The 17,835-nt window shown below is 41.1% G+C and overlaps 1 protein-coding gene and 1 pseudogene across 10 annotated transcripts in view; one reads left to right on the top strand and one right to left on the bottom strand.

Annotated features, from left to right (window-relative positions):
• The window catches only part of LOC137234698 (phosphatidate cytidylyltransferase, photoreceptor-specific-like), a 30,714-nt pseudogene extending 14,932 nt beyond the window's left edge, over positions 1 to 15,782 (bottom strand).
• PIP4K (phosphatidylinositol 5-phosphate 4-kinase) overlaps positions 1 to 17,835 on the top strand; it is a 1,849,876-nt gene that overhangs the window by 1,551,701 nt on the left and 280,340 nt on the right. The window lies entirely within an intron of this gene.

The following is a 17,835-nucleotide window of genomic DNA, read 5'->3' as shown; positions in this document are numbered from 1 at the left end:
TTTTGTTTTCGTGAAAAGCTTTTATGTAAATGAATACATCTTCTCACCAAAATATCGTACAGCCAACTTTTACCCCAGTTTTTGCAGGGAATTGAAAGCTCTACAAAAAATGTAGCTCAAAAACAGCAAAATATTAAGTAACGAATTTTAGATATTTAAATGGAAAATTTCACGACCTACAAAAATGGTAAAATGCATTTTTTTCAATTACCAAACCATAAAAAAGATATTCACGGTTACTTAGGGAACATTTAAAATCGGCATTAAAATTGCAGAATTTGGATGTTAACATTTTGTAGTTGCCTACATTGCTGCCCATATGTGGTTTGCAAAAACAACAAGAACCGAAAATAACCAGTTTTGCAAGTATCCTAGAGAAGATTTAATGTATTTAATATTATTATGTATTTACGCCTGCCTGAGATTCTTTACGAATACATAAATGTGCCACCGCACATGCATACATTCATACACGTACCTAACGCTCGTTAATAGCGATTCAAGTAGATCTTCTTAAATAAAGGATTAGATAGTTAGCAGGTAGCTACATCTTTTCTTTTCATTTTACTCAACACAATTGAAAATATACATATTGTAACGAAATTGCTTGCAAATCCTCTTATTTGCAACCCTCTGCTAAGTTCGTATCGCTAAACTGTTGAATAAATAACTCCAATATTGAATAATTGAAAAATGGCCTTTATTACAGTACTTCACAATAACACTTATACTTTGCAACGAATAGCAAGCTTAATAACCAAACTGATTGATAGCTCAAATGAAACTATACTATTCAAAATAATTCTGCTATAGCTCGCTAGATAGCGCTTAATCGAAATCTCAAATCAAACTGAATTCCTTCTTACTCGCTTGCCCCGCTTTTATACTTTACGCTGCATACTTCTAGGCTCTTCGATTTCCAGAACTTACTAGTTGTTTCGGCTACAAAATCGCCAGCCACAACTACGTTCACAAATTATTGCCCTCTCTTGTGACCTCTGAGATAAGATATATTCATGTGTTTGTGCATTGCCGCTCCGCTGCTCGTATGCGTACATATGTGTAGACGCAATTATTTATTCGTTTATGTAGATACATAAAGATTGAATTATTGATGTGAATGTTTGTAGTTTACAGTCTCTCGCGCGCACATAGGCGTATAAGTAAATGCATCTGTGTGTGACATCTCTCTGGGCTGCCTTATATATGTGTATACTTGATTTGATTATTAACGTAAATACTGCTTGGCATGGCCTTAGCATCGCCTTAGTGATGGGATAACTTAGTGATGGTAATATCCGTGACACTGCCCTCCACCTAAGTCTGATCGTCCCGATCAGACAAATCTCTCGATCTAAACATTGCCAGCCTTTCCAAATGGACCACTTTCATTTTGGTTCGTGGTTTACCGATGGTTTGTATGTGGTACACTACATCGTTGATCCGTTTTACAACTTTGTATGGGCCTTCCCAATTACACTGCAATTTCGGGGACAAACCTTTTTTACGTAGTGGGTTGTATAACAGCACCAAATCTCCTTCCTGAAAACCTTCTGAATTAATTGCTTTATCGTATTTGGCTTTCGTCTTGTCACTCATAATCTTTGTTCTTTGCCTTATAAGATCATGTATTTCTCTTAGCTCTTCTTCCAAATCACTAGTGGATTTCCTGGCATTTCTCTCCGCATTGGCATCTATCCCAAACTTCAAATCAGCTGGCAGTCTAAGGTCATTGCCAAAAATTACTTTTGCAGGGGTTTGGCCCGTTGTCTCATGCACTGCTGATCGGTAAGCCATCAAGAATAATAGTATGCGGGTATCCCATTCTTTATGGTACTTGTCTACTACTTTCCTTAAGTGCTCCTCCAATGTTCTATTGAATCGTTCTACCATACCATCGGATTGAGGATGCAATGCAGTTGTCCGTGTTTTTAGAATGCCCAATGACTTACGCATTTCCTGGAACACAGCTGATTCGAAATTCCTGCCTTTGTCAGAATGTAACTCCATTGGTACACCACACCTTGCAACCCATTCGTTTTTAACCACTTCTGCTACTGTTTCTGCTTCTTGATTTGAGATTGGGTATACCTCTGGCCATTTACTGAAATAATCCATAACCACCAGTACGTATTTGTTTCCGCGCTTACTAGTAGGAAATGGACCTGCGACATCCATGGCGATCCTTTCAAATGGCGCACCTGAGTTATATTGCTTCATCTGGCCATGACTTCGTGTTCTGGGCCCTTTCGCTCTGCTGCAAACCTCGCAGTTCGCAATCCACTCAGTGACCGACTGACGGCAACCAACCCAATAGAATCTCTGTTTAATCTTCTCGAGCGTCTTCGTGATTCCAAGATGACCTCCACTTGGACCATTATGCAGCTCGCTGAGCACGTCAGGAATCCTCTTTCTGGGAACAACTATCAGATTATTCTTGTATTTACCATCCTCACTCTCCCATAGTCGATGAAGGCAACCGGATATCAATTCTAAACTGTTCCACTGTGCCCAATATGACTTCGCAATGGGACTCTCTGCTGACATCTCTTCTCTGTTTGGTCTTTCATTTCGTTCGAGCCCTTGCATAACACGTGACAGATCTGCGTCTTCTAGCAGGCACTTTCTTAGCTGTTCCTTGTCCCATTCATCTGTACATGTTATATTCATTAGCCGGACATCTATAATGTCTTCTTTAGCCTCGGCTTTTGAACAGTGCTTGCATTCCAAACTACATGGTCTTCGTGACATTGCATCAGCATTTCCATGGGTACTACCTTTTCGATGCTCAATGGAAAAGTCGTAGCTTTGTAGTCGCTCGATCCACCGTGCCAATTGTCCTTCCGGATTACGGAAATGCAGAAGCCATTTCAACGCTGCGTGATCTGTCCTGATACGGAATCGCTGGCCGTAGAGGTATTTCTGAAAATGTTTAATGCAGTCTACCAATGCCAACAGCTCTCTCCGCGTAACACAGTAGTTCCTCTCTGGTTTTCCAATCGAACGGCTGTAATATGCAACTACCTTCTCCTGTCCATCGACCAGTTGTGATAAAACGCCTCCTATAGCATATCCACTCGCATCTGTATCCAGAATAAATGTTGCTCCTGGAATCGGATATGCTAACATTGGGGCAGTGCACAAACGCTCCTTCAATGTTTGGAAAGCCACTTCTTGCTCCTTCTTCCATTCAAAAGCTTTGTTTTTTCTTGTAAGCTCATGGAGGCTATAGGCTACGCTGGAAAAATTTGGTACAAATCGGCGGTAATATGTGAACAGCCCAAGAAAACTTCTCAATTCATGTAGGTTCTGTGGTCTTGGCCAATCCTTTGCAGCCTCTATTTTTTCGTTCGCAGTGCAGATGCCCTCTGTCGTTACCTTGTGACCCAAATAATTGACTTCCTTTTTAAACAGCGCACACTTTTTGGGACTTAACTTCAGACCAGCGCCAGCTATTCTCTGGAAAATTTCCTCCAAGTTCTTAAGATGTTCATCAAAGTTCTTGCCCAATACGATGATGTCGTCCAGGTACACCAAGCATGTTTTCCAATGTAATCCTTTCAGTACCTGGTCCATGAGTCTCTCAAAAGTAGCTGGTGCATTACAAAGTCCAAAAGGCATCACTGTAAATTGCCAAAGACCATCACCGACACTGAAGGCTGTTTTCTCTTTATCTTCCTCCTTCACCTCCACTTGCCAGTAGCCGCTTTTCAAGTCCAGCGTGGAAAACCATTTCGTACCACATAGCGAGTCCAGAGTGTCGTCAATTCTTGGCAATGGGTAGCTATCCTTTTTCGTTACGTCATTCAACTTCCGGTAGTCCACGCAAAACCTCATTTTTCCATCCTTCTTTTTTACAAGTACTACCGGTGAGCTCCATGGACTAGCTGATGGTTCGATGACGCCGCTGTCGCTCATTTCTTGAATGATTTGACTCACAACTTCCCGCTTCGCCAGTGGAACACTACGTTGAGCTTGACGGATCGGCCTCGCATCTCCAGTGTCAATTTGGTGTTTCACAACGTTGGTGCGGCCTGGTTTAGAATCATCCTGGTCAAATATGTTCGCGTACTTTAGGAGCAGTTGTTTTGCCTTACTCTGATAGGGGTCCTCTAGCCCATGCGTCCATGCCGTGATATCATTTGAAAGATCAGTATTAATAGATGAAACGTATTCCTGGAGCTGTTCACAGTTAATAACTACTTCGGCCTCTTGGCATCTTCCCAAAATAGCTCCTTTGGTCAAACTGAATGGTGACTTGAACTCATTGAGTACTCTTACCGGAATACGTCCATCTAGTTTTGTCATAGCCAGGGTTTTTCCTACAAGTATGTTCAGTGCTGATTTATTTGCTGCTTCGACAACCCACAATTTGTTTGTCCCACAATCTCCATCTACCTTTGCCCAGATGACTGCTTCTGATTTTGGTGGTATTTGCTGACTCTCTTTCACCAGCACTCGTTTACTGCTGTAGCCTCTCTCGTAGCCGAAATTAAGTGGCACATCCATGTTCTTATATCGCATCGTCTTGCTTTGCATATCGATCTTGATGCCTTGGTTTATTAAGAAGTCCACTCCAATTATGATTTCATCAACAATACCTGCCACTATAAAATTGTGAAGTACCGTGACGTTCCCAATTGCTACTTCACATTCTACTTCTCCAATTACCTGGGTGTCCTCTCCCGTGGCTGTACGTAATCTTGCTCCAAGCAATGGTCTTATCTTCTTGTTGACTAAATCCGCTCGAATGATGGAATGAGATGCACCCGTATCTACAGTCAGTAACCGTTCCTTTCCGTCCACATGTCCTCCAACAGTAAGATTGCTTGACCTTCTTCCAATTTGCGAGATAGAGATTATGTGGCATTCAATTGAGGGAGCCAGCTGTCGCCCCTTGCGGCTGACTCGCTTTAGTTTAACGATTGAGTGGATTTGGAGATTTGCTCGTCTCCTTCAGCTCTGCGTTTACGGCCACCCACATTGTTGGAACTATTGGAATTGCTACTGCAATGACGTGCAATGTGACCTGGGTTACCGCACTTGAAACATTTCATTACTCCGGCATTTTTCTGTTGTGATCCCTTCAGAGCTTCCAAAATTGTATCTACCCACTCCGGCCTTTCTACTTCCACACGATGAGCTTTGTATGCTGGTTTACTCAATAATGACGCCGTTTCCTGGGTCAATGCATGGGATACCGTTTCAGAAAATGTTTGCTTTGGGTTCGCGTATGTGGCTCGCTTCGTTTCGACGTCCCGTATGCCATTTATAAAGCTCTGAATCTTCACTCTTTCCGTGTATTCCACGGGTGCATCCGCATTTGCAAGATGAGCCAATCTTTCAATGTCCGAAGCAAACTCCTGCAAAGTCTCGTTAGCTTTTTGGTAGCGGTTTTGCAATTCTATTCGAAATATCTGTTTCCTGTGTTCGCTTCCGTATCGCCGTTCTACAGCAACCATCAATGCGTCATAACTGTTCCGTTCGTACTCTGGAATAGTCTGTAAGATTTCGGCAGCTGGTCCTTTCAATGCTACGAAGAGTGCGGCAACTTTATCTTCCACATTCCAGTTGTTCACGGCTGCGGTCTTCTCAAACTGTAGCTTAAAGACCTGGAAAGGAACAGAACCGTCAAAGGATGGTGTTTTTACCTTTGGATTACTCGCTGAAACTGCTGGACGATTTAATTGTAACTGCTGAATCCGATCTTTCAAAGCATCCATCTCAGCTTCCATTTTATCTTGTCGTTCACTAAAACCCTCCAACTGCGATGATATGCGATCCTCTTGCGCTTTCAACTGCTGAGCCAACTGAGATATCATATATGTCCTCTGTTCTTCCAGTTGCGATGCCATATATGTTTTCTGTTCTTCCAGTTGAGATGACATTTGCGACGACATTTCTGCCATACGCGTTTCTTGTGCTTCAATCTTCGATGTAATCTGTGTCGACATTTCTGACATACGCGTTTCTTGTGCTTCAATTTTCGATGTTATTCGTGTCTCTTGGGATTCCATCTGTGATGACATTGTCGATGTTTGAGCAGATATTGCAGCCAAAATCATGTTCAAGTCTGTGCTCGTAACTGTCTGCGATGTTTCGTTTTTCTCTTCAATTTTTGTTACTTCCTCGCCATCAAGATGAAAGTCATACTCTTCCACATCAATTCCTTCCGCTTCCATTGCCTCTCGTAGCCGTGCCTGAAGTTCAAGTTTAACGCCGCTTGTATTCAATCCACGGCTCTCCAACTCCTTCTTTAGTTGCTGGATCTTCAATTCACTGAACTTTGCCATGTCCTTGTTGTCCTCTGGAATTTATTCAACAATTCCTCTTCTGACACCAATTGTAATGAAATTGCTTGCAAATCCTCTTATTTGCAACCCTCTGCTAAGTTCGTATCGCTAAACTGTTGAATAAATAACTCCAATATTGAATAATTGAAAAATGGCCTTTATTACAGTACTTCACAATAACACTTATACTTTGCAACGAATAGCAAGCTTAATAACCAAACTGATTGATAGCTCAAATGAAACTCTACTATTCAAAATAATTCTGCTATAGCTCGCTAGATAGCGCTTAATCGAAATCTCAAATCAAACTGAATTCCTTCTTACTCGCTTGCCCCGCTTTTATAGTTTACGCTGCATACTTCTAGGCTCTTCGATTTCCAGAACTTACTAGTTGTTTCGGCTACAAAATCGCCAGCCACAACTACATTCACAAATTATTGCCCTCTCTTGTGACCACTGAGATAAGATATATGCATGTGTTTGTGCATTGCCGCTCCGCTGCTCGTATACGTACATATGTGTAGACGCAATTATTTATTCGTTTATGTAGATACATAAAGATTGAATTATTGATGTGAATGTTTGTAGTTTACAGTCTCTCGCGCGCACATAGGCGTATAAGTAAATGCATCTGTGTGTGACATCTCTCTGGGCTGCCTTATATATGTGTATACTTGATTTGATTATTAACGTAAATACTGCTTGGCATGGCCTTAGCATCGCCTTAGCGATGGGATAACTTGGTGATGGTAATATTCGTGACAATATGTATACCACAGAACTCGTGCATATTGAGTGCATTTTGTGATAAAATTATTCATTTCATAAAATATAAGTTTTTGTTAAGTAAATTTTTTATTTTATTTATTAAAACCATTATACGAAATTTCATTTCTTAATACAGTATTAATACCTAAATATTACATTGAAGAACATTATTTCTAAGCCCTTAGTTATAAAAATCTTTTTTTATTGCAGTTAGGATATTTTGATCGATGTTCCCTAACAACCTGCATTAAATATTGAAATTGGTCTTCGTTTTTTGTCAAGCATTGATTGTATTCTGATACCAAAGCCACTCCACGCTCTGCTACGTCATTTACAACTTTTAATTGACTAAAGTATTCTTGATATTCCTTATAACTGTCATTCGAAGGCCATGCTTCAACGTCAACATCAAGGAAATCAGATGGCAGGTTAATGATTTCAAACAGTTTTTTGGATTTCAGCGACGCAAAGTCACTCAAATCCTTTTGCATTATAGAATTTATGCGGTTTTGATCGATCTCAAATCTTTTAGCTTTGGAATTCGTACCAACTCGATTTTTTACAGCTTCGCCACTTGTAATAACATCGAACAATTCTTCTCTCTATATTTTGACGTTTGGTAGTAGGAATACCATATTTTTTCCAAAGCTCTATAACCTGAGCTGCTGCATTTTTAGATTGATAACGACTACTTAAGAATTTTTTTTTTAAATATGATGTGCAACTTTTTTCTTTTGTGTTGTATAAAGTGAAAAGAAATGCCGTAGCTACCTGCTAGTGGGCTAAAAGATTTAAATATATACCTAATCCTTCCTTTAAAAAGACCTTCTTGAATCACTGTTAACAAGCGTTAGGTATGAATGTATGCATGTGCGGTGGCAAATTTATGTATTCGTAAAGAATCTCAGGCAGGCGTAAATAGATTATAACATTAAATACATTAAATCTTCTCTAGGATACTTGCAAAACTAGTTATTTTCGGTTCTTGTTGTTTTTGCAAACCAGATATGGGCAGCAATGTAGGCAACTACAAAATGTTAACATCCAAATTCTGCAATTTTAATGCCGATTTTAAATGTTCCCTAGGTAACCGTGAATATCTTTTTTATGGTTTGGTAATTGAAAAAAATGCATTTTACCTTTTTTGTAGACCGTGAAATTTCCCATTTAAATATCTAAAACTCTTTACTTAATATTTTGCTGTTTTTGAGCTACACAACTTTTAACAAAACCTTATGGGTTTCAGAAATTAGTCAATTTTGGACCTCGAAGAACTTTGTAATGGTCACATTAATGAAAAAAATTTATAAAATCTTTTTTGTAAAGCGTTCAATTCCCTGCAAAAACTGGGGTAAAAGTTGGCTGTACGATATTTGGGTGAGAAGATATATTCATTTAGATAAAAGCTTTTCACGAAAACAAAAAACGTCGATGAGGCACGCTTTCCCATTAACATAAAAAACTCATATTTGGTAATTATACTCCATTTATGGCCAGGAAATCGAAAATCTGTGTACCCTTTGAAAAAAACGAAAATCGATTTTTTTGGCACACCCTACTGTATATACCATTTGACAGGAACCGTCTAACACTCTTATGCTTGCAAGACCTTTCTAAAGCCTTTGATTCCTTCAACTGTGATCCGTGTCCTGTAAACTGATGCAGTACTTTAGCTTTAGTCGATCCGCTGCCCGCTTAAGTAAAACCTATCATGGAAAATTTTTGACCAGAGATTCGTGATCGGCGTAAAATATCCCCAACTTTTGACTTCGAATTATTTGCATAAAGTATAAATAATTTCATTTAGTTATAGCTTTGTAAGTTTTTTGAAAAAAAAAAAAAATTATCTTAGCGACAAATGTAGGTGACAGAAACTGATACTATAGCCTGTGATATTCGATCAATCGAATGATAGAATTATTCAAATGCTCTTATATTCGATTTTCAGAATAAAATTGACATGGGTAAACTTTAAGCATAAGAGCTCAATAATTTTCATTTTAAACGAATTTTTCTGTTTTCTACTTCAGAGCATCACTATCAGCAAAAAATATGCTCTGCTGCTGCTCCTGCTCTGAATGTGAATGGAGGGTAGAGTAGAGCCATCGTTAGTTCGGACCTGTCCGAATCTGAGGTAGACGTTCTGGTGGGAAACTTCACTTCGGCAAGCAATAGAGCCTTGCAACTGTCCTGTCCTTTGAAAACTTACAGGGGGAAGGGCAAGCCGCCCTGGTGGTCTGATTCCCTTGACGACCTAATAGAGTCCAGTAGGCGGCAGAGCCAGGAGGAGTAAATTACCCTCAGACTGGAAGCTCTATAAACTGAGTCTGGGGATTTGTAAATATGAAATAAGGATAGCCAAGCGACATTTCTGGCGAAGCTTCTGCGAAAACGTAGAAGGCTGCAATGAATCCGCGAGGCTCAGAAAAATATTATCTAGGAATCCCGCCCCTCTGGGGTATCTGAGAGATTAAGGTGGGGAATGGTCGATGAGTAGCGAGGAGTCCCTAAAGCTTTTACTGGACAATCATTTCCCCGATGTCCCAGTAGCGCAGGGATCTTCGCCTGCATGGTCGGCGGTCGTGGATCAAGCAGAAATGCCTGCCTTTCCACTACTGGAATGTCAAATAACCTGGGCTATAGATTCGTTCAAGCCCTATAAGTCTCCGGGCCGGGATGGCATCATTCCTGAGCAACTTCAAAAGTCTTTAGGGATTTTCTGCCGCTGGTTGTCCATCACCTACACTAACTGCCTCAGGCTTAGCTATATCCCGAAGTCTTGGTACAGGGTTAGGGTCATCTTTATTCCCAAGGCCGGCAGAAATTCTCATTATCACCTAAGGATTTCAGGCCAATCAGTCTCTCGTTGTTTCTTCTTAAGACGTTTGAGCGGTTGATTGACCTGTACCTACTGGAAAGGATTCCTCGGGGATTACTTTCGGCTTCACAGCATCGATTGTAAAGCGAATAGAGGGGTCCCTAGAACACAAAGAGTTTGCTCTGGGGGCCTTTCTAGACAATGTCTTACGGGAGCAATCGAAAGAGATCTGGTGGGTGTAGGAGTCGAGGCGGCTCTGGTTGAATTTATTAGCAAACTTCTATGCAGCAGAATTGTCGCAGCGGAGTGGGGAGGGGCCATAATTGAGAGGAAGGTGTGCAGGGCACGCCACAGGGGGTGTCGTATCTCCTCTGCTATGGGTTGTGGTAGTCAACGAGCTTCTTGTGGAGCTGGAAGCCAATGGCTGTCGGGAGGTTGCATATGCAGATGAACTCGTTATCCTAGTCAGAGGCAAATTTCTGGGCACCCTGCTCGATGTTCTGCAGGGCTACCTGGATACTGTGGCTAGGTGGGCTGAATCATGAGGTTACCGTTGGTACTTTCTGATAGGGGATTGTTTTGGACAAGAAACTTTCCTGGAGACCCAATGTGGAAGATAGGGCCAGGAAGGCCGGAGTTGCCTAGTACTGCTGCAGGGGGGCTATCGGAAAGAGATGGAGACTCTCGCCAGGAATGGTACACTGGCTTTATGAGATGGTGGTCAAACCGATTCTGCTCTATGGGATGCTGGTCTGGTGGAAAGCAATGGATACTGCGAGCACCTCCAAAATGTTAGTGTCAGTGCAACGGACGGCGCTTATCGGTATCAGTGGCGCTCTCAGAACAACAACTACTTTGGCACTGAATGTTATGCTAAACATACAACCAGTAGAAATTGCGGGAAAGGCAGCCGCGGCCCGGTGGTTGGCCAGGCTTCGTGATATGCGCTATGGACTTTCTGACTTCGGACACTCTAGCCTTCTTACCAGTTTCGACTTTATCCCAGACAGGACGGACTATTGTATGCCGATAACTGTTCCCTATACAACCTTCACCCCAGTCATTCCCCCGGGAGAGGAGGGGGGAAGAGGTATTATTCTGGGGCAGGGGACCGGTTAACTTGTTCACGGAGGGGTCGAAGTGTGACGAAAAGGTTGTTCGGGGGGGGGGGGGGGGGGGGGATTTTGTTTTTAAATGTAAGCCGCGAGTTTAAGTTGGCTGATCACTGCAGTGTATTCCAAGCGAAGTTGCTGTGATTAAGGATGCGGTGAATGAAATGCTATCTAGTGCTACTATGGCTAGGGAATTTAACGTCTACTCTGATAGCCAAGAGTTCAAGTGCGATCGAGGGTGGTCTGGGAGTGCCTGACCTCGATTGCAATTGCATCGAACTATTTTATAATTAAGATTATCTGGGTCCCGTGCCATAGTGATAACCCGGGTAACTGTCAAGCGGATCTCTTAGCCCGCAGCGGTACAACTGAACAGGATGAAGATGGCTGTACGGATTTCGGGATTCTGCTAACCACCTGTGGTTTGCTTCTCCATAGCTGGGCCTCAAATCAGCTCAACAAACGTTGGGCGGACACCACCTCTTGCAGGGTAGCAAAATCGGCAGGAGGTCTGCCGAAATAATTGGGTTCACTAAGACTCACCTACGAATGGTGATTGGGGTTTTTACAGGGCAGTGTCCCATGGGCATCCATGCGGTATGTCTTAATATACCGGAAACTCCTTGCTTCAGCGGTGATTTCACCCAGTATCGCAGGTGGTGGTCCCGCTACGTCCCCATGGGTCATATACGCTGAGACCACCCACATTTTATTACTGCCTCGCTCGAGGCAGACCGTGGTTACGTCAGCACTACTGAAATTAGAGAGAATAAAAGCTTTAATCTCTTTTTTGACAAGCACACATGATCTAGGCCTTACCTTATGGGTAATGCGTTCAGAGCCACACCGGACGCCAAGCGGGAAATATTTCAACCACACCTACACCACCAACTTAACGGCGAAGGAGCCGGAACGTACCTTGAGGCCCGCCACGGCTTTAATGGGATGTGGGGAGGTGCAGCCGTAGCCTACCAGTCATTTCAATAGGGTTTCACCCCGACCTACTAAGGTGGTAGAATCCCGCTCCTACCAGCCCAAAGTAATCAAGTCCAAAATCAAAGTCAATATCAAAAGCCCTAACAATCCAGTTCGTCACCGTTGTGTACCGATCTTGATACTAAACAGAGTCCTCCCTCCTGAGCTCGGTACAATGACTCGGGGGGTGCGGGTTTTATCGAGTTGTCCTCTCTAGATCCGCCATTATCAGTAGAAGCAGGGGCACCTCCTACAGGACGTGATAACTATTCACGCGTGACAGTTCGTCACTATGGCCGGTCTAAGACTGATAACAATCCCTGATCTAGAGCCTGGAACCACGTGTGATATCCAAGCCAAGTATATATTTGCGAATTCATTTGAGAATTAACAAATTGTACCTTGTGCAGTTTTTTAGCACAAGGCTGCTCGTTGCACAGTCTATCGCTGCAGTTTCGCATTGGAATAGAAACTGCAAGACGCGTTGTGTTTTAAACTTGCGATGACATCTGGAATAACCTTGCAGGATTGTATGTAAGTGTTCCAAACAAAGATGAATGGGAACAAATTTCTCGAAGGTCTGAGGAAGACACCGGACTGCCAAACTGCAACGGAGCGTTGGATGGGAAACATATCCGCATATTGTGCCCAAATAACAGTGGTTCCCAATATTTTAATTACAACAAATACTTCAGCATCGTAAATTTCATTGCATGACTTTTTAATATAAAAGTACCTGTATGCACATTTCAAATCCTTTTCAGGTTTTGCTAGCAGTGTGCGACTGCTAGATGGGGGCGTTTTCAGAAACTCGTCTTTTGGTAGGAAGTTTTTAAACAACGACCTGGAAATTCCACCTCCTTGCAATTTGCCGTCAACACAAACACCATTCCCCTTTTGTTTAGTGGCGGATGCAGCTTTCCCACTTAAGAGCAATCTAATGAAACCTTTCGAAATGGATATTAGCCCAGAGAAAAGAAAAGTACAACAAGCATATTTATCGTGGTCGTATACGCATCGAAATAGCATTCGGTTAGTATATATATAAGTTATAAGAGCAGTACCAAGCGGTTGACCCATTTACTCACGTTGCTGAGCATGTGACCGCGCTATGTTGCATGTTGAAATTTCGCTGACGCGACACACGCGTAGAATAAGCGGAAGTTAATTGGAACAACAATTGGTGGAGTTGCAGAAATTGTGATTGAACAGCATAATTTAGTTTTAGTTAAGTAAACTATTTTTTATACAATAATTGGTTAGCAAAGCATAATTACTTTAACATAAGAACTTAGCTGCTAGGTAAAATACTTTGTTCGAGTTAGTTCAGTTTGGATCGTGCAAGAGCACGATGGCAAAGACAAGCATATAGCGTTTATATCACGAAGTTTAACCACCACAGGGGAGGCGTACGCAACAAATGAAAAAGAAATGCTAGCCATCGTCTGGGCCTTAGACAACCTCCGAAATTATTTGTACGGTGCAAGAAAGATTCGAAATTTTACCGATCATCAACCGCTAACCTTCTCTTTAAGCAACCGTAATTATAACGCCGAACTAAAGCGATGGAAATCTAGGATAGAGGGGTATAATTACGAACTCATCTATAAGCCAGGAAAATCAAACGTCGTAGCTCATGCTCTCTCTCTCGGCTAAAAACTCAGGTAAGTCAACTGACAAGGACTTCCGAATCCGAAAATGCCACCGAAAACGCAACCATGGGCTCAACATCGTACTCGGCAAATGACGGCAGTTCAACCTGCGATACCGTTCATAGCGCAGATCGGGATAACTCAGATTTAATTCCATTCATCGAGGTACCTTTAAATGTGTTCAGGAATCAGATTGTGTTTAGGGGTAGGTTACAAATATGCGAGGAACCTCATCCTGGTTACCTGCGACACTATGTAGGAATAGAGGGTATAGGCGAACAGGAACTCGTTAATTCGCTTAAAGAAAGGCTTAGACCAAATGTAATCAACGGCATCAAAATGCCAGAAAGTCACTTAGGGTTGCTCCAGAAGGTATATTTAGAAAACTTTTTACACTATAAAATACGGGTAGCTCAAATTCTTGTAGAAGATCTACGAAACCCAGATAGAGTTCTTGAAGTCATATGGGAGGAGCATAAAAGAGCGCATCGAAATCCCACTGAGAACAGAAAGCAAATCCTAGAACGATACTATTTTCCGGGAATAAGCAATAGGATTAGAACATATGTTTTATCGTGCGAAACATGTAAACTTAGCAAATATGATAGGCACCCAAATATGCCAGAACTACAAAGGACACCAATCCCATCACGTCCCTGTGAAATCATTCACATAGACATATTCGAAATTCAAGGGGAGAAGTTTTTAAGCTGCATAGACAAATTCTCAAAATTTGCTAGACTTCATCACATTAGAAACAAATCCACTCTGCACCTTAAAGAGAAAATGGTGAAACTATTTTACGACCCCTAGAATTTTGGTAACCGACGATGAACGAGGATTGATAAGCCCGATAATACAAAATTTACTAGAATCGTTAGGAATCAGCCTTTATCGTACGCCATCCCAGAGAAGTGAGGTGAATGGCCAAGTAGAAAGGCTCCATTCCACCCTTATCGAAATATTTAGGTGTTTAAAATTAGACAATCCCACTTTCAAGACAAAAGAGCTGGTAAATATAGCAGTAGATCGCTATAACAATACCATTCACTCGGTAATAAACCGAAAGCCAAGTGAGATATTTTTCAATCGTTCAAAAGCCTCTAATTACCAGGAACTCCTAGACAAAAGTAGGAAGATAAATAAATACCTTAAAACACTGCTAACCCAAAAGCAAATTGCCCAGATCGAACGGCACAACAGGAAAAGATCCCTACCGGAGCGTTATGACGAAAACGATGTCATATACGTGAAGGATAAACAGATTAAGGGAAAACAGAAACCACCTTTCAAAAAAGAAATAGTTGCCAAAAACAACAAAGTCACAGTAACCACACTTAGTGGTAAGAAAATCCATAAACTGCACATAAAAAATTTAAAGAAACGCGGCAATGTACATAATGAATAGAAACCATTTGAAATCATAGCTACAAGAGCGGGCTTATTAGTAGGACCAATCGTGCCTTAGTAGGTGGTGGCGCCATCGAAATTTACAAATGGCTACGTTACTCCCAAAAGGGATAACCACGATCCCCCATAGCTGGTTCGAGAACAGCATGATGAACCAACAAAAAAAAAAAAAACAAAAAAAAAATCGAAAAAAAAGAACCAAAGAAATGTATTTCTGAATTTCGTTATTGCTTGCTACAACAAAAAAAGAAAAGAAAAACCAAAGAAATGTATTTCTGAATTTTGTTATTACTTGCTACAACAAAAAAAAAAAATGTATTTATGAATTCCGTTATTACTTGCTACAAGAAAAAAACAAAAAATACAAACTTAAATATTAAAACATTGAAATTATTAGATATTACTATGTAGCTCAAAAACAAAACCAACAAAACACAAATATACAAGAAACCCACATTTTATGTACAAGAAAAATCAAAACCAAAAAAAAATAAACGAAAAAACATTCCTTTTTCTAAAAATTTTTTCACTCCTTCTAATCTCCTCTAACCTCGCAATAACATTTTGTCTCACAAATAACTTCTAACAACCACGAACCTACTCCAATAACGTTAGGTATGATCTTTTCAATTGCAGACTCCTGCTGTTGGCGTCGGCCATCAGCGGCCTCCACATTTTCCACTATAAGGCACCAATCGTTAGTATCCAGAGCGGAAATGGGTGGATCATCAGCGGATCCTTCAAACTTATACATGCTATCAACCTCCAGCAGCACGCTACTATCATATCGAAGATGGAAAAACTGGCTTACCAACTACTAAAACGAACTGACGACCAGCTCCTAGCGCAAGTCTATATCAACAAACTCTGCAGCGCCTCGAAGAGTTGACGGGGAACACGAAAAGAATCAGACCCTACCGCTCTATTGACTGTATAGGCTCTGCGTGGAAATGGCTAGCAGGATCACCCGATGGCACTGATTGGGACAATATCCTCCACAGCCAGGGTGAAATCATAGAAAAAAATAATCACCAATACAAAGTAAACAGGGATCTATTCACGGCAACTTCAGAAATTTCCAAACAAATGTATGAAATTTTAAGCCGCACCAATTCGGTAATGAAGGAAGCTGAGGCAGAACAATTCAAGTAGAGCGCGCTTCATAATATCGTGCTCGTCCGAGAAGAAGTCAATGAAGTAGTACGGGCATGTCAACTAGCTAAACGTGGAATTATTAACATTAACCTACTCGACATGGATGAAGTTAATCAGATCCTGTCAGAAATAGAAACACTACCTTATCAAAATATAATTGAAACAATTGAATACGGAAAACCATCAATATATACAAATGAGACTATGCTCCTCTACGTTCTATCAAAACCCAAAGTAACAGAGAAAAAGTATAACCTACTGGTTACTCGCGCCGGTATCTACGAAGGCAAACAACTGGACCTTCCGTTCGATAAGATGCTCATCAACCAGGAAGAAATGGTATATGGACTCAAGGAAAATTGATTGACAATCAGTTCATCTACAGTATGTGAATCAGAGTCCTTGACCAAATTGGAAGAGAATACCTGCCTACCTCGGTTGCTGAAAGGAGGTGACGCTAGCTGCCAATTCATCAGGCGCAATGGAACGGTAATCGAATTGATAAACAATAACACCATTTTTATCTCAAACTACCAAGGTGTAATGGAAAGTAGTAACGATACTAGCAATATAAATGGCTCCTACGTTATCCAGTTAAATAAAGAGACGATAAAAATTGGCAACAAGGTCTTCTCCAGCTACGAAGCAATCACAGCTCAAGCCTTGCCAGCCGTACTAGCAAACGTCAAAAACCACACTACAAAGATCAATCTGGAGTACGATCATGATATCACCATGAAAAACGTTAGGTATCTAGGGTATGTAAATGGGAAAGCTAACTTCTCGTTAGTCACGGAAGCTGCCTCGATATTCGCATTAGCCCTCATCGTCACCATGCTAAGGAAATGGTATACTAGGTAGCTGGCTATTCCACCAGTTCAAATTCCATTGCAGATCTTTAAAGGGTGAGGAGTTATGACAGCAGTAACCAGCGGTTGACCCATATACTCACGTTGCTGAGCATGTGACCGCGCTATGTTGCATGTTGAAATTTCACGGACGCGACACATGCCTAGAATAAGCGAAAGTTAATTGGGACAACGATTGGTGGAGTTGCAGAAATTGTGATTGAATAGCATAATCTAGTTTTAGTTAAGTAAACTTTTTTTTATACAATAATTGGTTAGCATAGCATAATTACTTTAAAATAAGAACTTAGCTGCTAGCTAAAATACCTTCTTCGAGTTAGTTCAGTTTGGATCTTGCAAGAGCACTGAATAAATTTTATAACGTTAACATATTTCTCGCGTTTATTGTAATTCGGTAAACGGGCAGTTCACCGCTCTTGGCTCAAATTTTGATTCTGACAGTTTATTCAAAGTCTGAATTAGCAGTTGCGTTTCTAACTTTTTTAGCATTTTCAGGCATAAGATTAATGGGGTTCTGAAATATTCTCCATTGTGCCGCCAGTATACCTGAAATAGATTATAAATTTTTACAGAACGTATGGTATATAATGTCACCGACAGTTTGCTTGTGAGAGCATTGAGGGCATTCGCTGGTTGACTGTGAAGCAGAACGGTAGTCAGTTCGTGGTACAATCAATTTCCTTAACATTTGAATTATAATTTAACCTAAACCTTTTGTTAATTAAATAAACAAATACATGATTTTAACTCTCACTCGAATTCATTTGATATAACGGATTCACT

The sequence above is a fragment of the Eurosta solidaginis genome, chromosome X (genome assembly GCF_040869045.1).
Source record: "Eurosta solidaginis isolate ZX-2024a chromosome X, ASM4086904v1, whole genome shotgun sequence".
NCBI lineage: Eukaryota > Metazoa > Arthropoda > Insecta > Diptera > Tephritidae > Eurosta > Eurosta solidaginis.
The sequence above is the reverse complement of the archived record's forward strand: the minus strand, read 5'-3'. Positions and strand labels throughout refer to the sequence as shown.